Source organism: Octopus sinensis, linkage group LG4 (assembly GCF_006345805.1).
Source record: "Octopus sinensis linkage group LG4, ASM634580v1, whole genome shotgun sequence".
NCBI lineage: Eukaryota > Metazoa > Mollusca > Cephalopoda > Octopoda > Octopodidae > Octopus > Octopus sinensis.
The window spans coordinates 135,513,368-135,515,867 of NC_043000.1; the positions used below are offsets into that span (position 1 = coordinate 135,513,368).

At 37.8% G+C, this 2,500-nt stretch overlaps 1 protein-coding gene across 1 annotated transcript in view; it reads right to left on the minus strand.

Annotated features, from left to right (window-relative positions):
- The window catches only part of LOC115211005 (homeobox protein Hox-B7-like), a 139,865-nt gene that overhangs the window by 36,926 nt on the left and 100,439 nt on the right, over positions 1 to 2,500 (minus strand). The gene's annotated exons all lie outside the window — the stretch shown is intronic.

The window sequence follows — 2,500 nt, forward strand, 5'->3', positions numbered from 1 at the left end:
AATTCAACAAAACTAAACAAACAAAAAAAGTGCCAAAACAAAAGAAAACAAGAACGAAACAGAAGAAACATATTAAAAAGTAAAAAAATAACAAACAAAAACAAAAAAATTCCCTTCAGACGCGGTAGATTTTGCATAACCGGATGTATTGGTGTTCTTCTATGTTTGCACAGCCTTTGGTCGCCTCTTATACAAACAAGGGTTAGTTTATTCATGCAATCTATCGCCGAATACCACACACGCAATTCGAACCCACAACGTTTCTTCTAAATACAAACTCCAAATGAAACAAACTGTCAACAAAAAACGAAAAAAATATTTATGCATTTATATGTAGTAGTAGTAGTAGTAGTAGTAGTAGTAGCTGCAGTAGTTGTTTTTGTTGATGTTGTTTGGTTTATTGAAGTTGTTGTTTAGTGCCAGTTCATCCATGATGAATCCAATTTATCACTAACGGCGCTCCAGCCATGATCATCTCATTCTTGATGTAAAAAAAAATGAAATATGAACGTACAACTTACATTATCCAATGTATCATTGTTTTTATTTAAGACGATGGGGGCCTAATTTGAAGGATATTTATCTGCTATTTCTGGTTGGTGGTTCGACCACACATATGCTCAATGGCTGATTCTACTTTAAATATACGCTCGGTATAGGCACATCTCACCTCAGATGAGACGAATAGAGCCGCTTAATTAAAGTGTTTCGTTGTTTTCTTTTTACGTGGCTGAGCGTTTATGAGCCTCTGTGCGAATACCCTTGAGTCAAGCTTGAAGTGTTGATATAGATTCACTAGAGCACACGTTGTCGATGGTTAATCTAAAGGCGTTCCTTTTCCCACTCCTTTCTCCATTTCCTTTCTTCTTCTTCTTCTTCTCTTCTTCTTCTTCTTCTTCTTCTTCTTCTTCTTCTTCTTCTTCTCCGTTCTCTCGCAATATCTATACCTATTAACGCAAGATTGGCTGAATCAGCTAGAGCGCCGGATAAAGTGCTTTTGCAGTATTTAATTGCATTCTTTTACATCCTGAGTTCAAATTCCATTGAAGTTAACTTTGCGTTTCATCTCCCATCCTGCTGAAACTGATAAAATAAGTTTCAGTCATCTGCTGAGGACAATTTAATCGATTGTGCTCTTCCACAAAGTTTTTAGTCATATGCTGCCTACGTTGGAAACCAGTATTGGAGCTACAATAGTTTAAACTTTACAGAAATTACTGCCATTCTTCGTCGTTCCAATCCTAAATCCCTACTAAATTGACTTCATCTTCCATCAAACTGGTGTTTTAAAAAATCAACGTGATTGTTGATCTTAGTAGCTTCAAAATTTCTTCAGCATAATTCAGCCATCCTGTTTAAACAAATTTCTTTAATCACCTGCTTTCTTTGACCGCTCTCCAATAGGTGTCACTGTGTGATCATCATCTGCCTTGTTCAGTTTTCTCCCCGTTTTTCTTATTTTTTTCTCCCACAGGCGCAGGAGTAACTGTGTGGTAAGTAGCTTGCTTAACAACCACACGGTTCCGGGTTCAGTCCCACTGCGTGGCATCTTGGGCAACTGTCTTCTGCTATAGCCCCGGGCCGACCAATACCTTGTGAGTGAATTTGGTAGACGGAAACTGAAAGAAGCCTGTCGTATATATGTATATGAACGTACATATATATATGTATGTGTGTGTATGTGTTGGTGTGTCTGTTTTTGTCCCCCTAGCATTGCTTGACAACCGATGCTGGTGTGTTTACGTCCCCGTGACTTAGCGGTTCGGCAAAAAGAGCCCGATAGAATAAGTACTGGGCTTACAAAGAATAAGTCCCGGGGTCGAGCTGCTCGACTAAAGGTGGTGCTCCAGCATGGCCGCAGTCAAAATGACTGAAACAAGTAAAAGAAAGAAAGAGATATCTATACAGTACTTTAAAAGAACAATGTTCTCCAATGAAGATCGCAAACCAACTTATTAATCTTTTGGATTGCTTATAAAGCAATCGATATTACAGTTCTAATTGGTAAAACTGTTGATTACTTACTATTTTATTGTATTTCATTTCATATCTCCATATTCTAAGCACAGATTGTGCAAGTGTAGATTTGGAAGAACAACTCTGTGGCATGCTTAAAATGCATACTAGTTATATACTCTTAACTACTCGATCAAACATGTATGCAGGCCATTTGTGGTGGCTTTGTGCCGCGTCCTAAGAAATCTTCTTTGTTGAGAAAGTGGTAAGTACTGCAACGGGGATGGTTGTTTCACCCAAGGATATCTATCTGAGCAAAACTACGACTAAAGGTATTCCATACGCAGTCATCTTGTCTTTCTATATATTTATGATTACATTGTTTATTTTGTTCAACGTGTCCATCCATCTTTAGTGTATGATTTGGAGGAAATTTGGCTGGTATTTCTTGTAAGCTGAGTTATCACATTCCAACTCCACGCTGAAGCCATATCATTTTAGTTATCACACTGATAGCCTATGGTAAGAAATGAACCTAACTTTT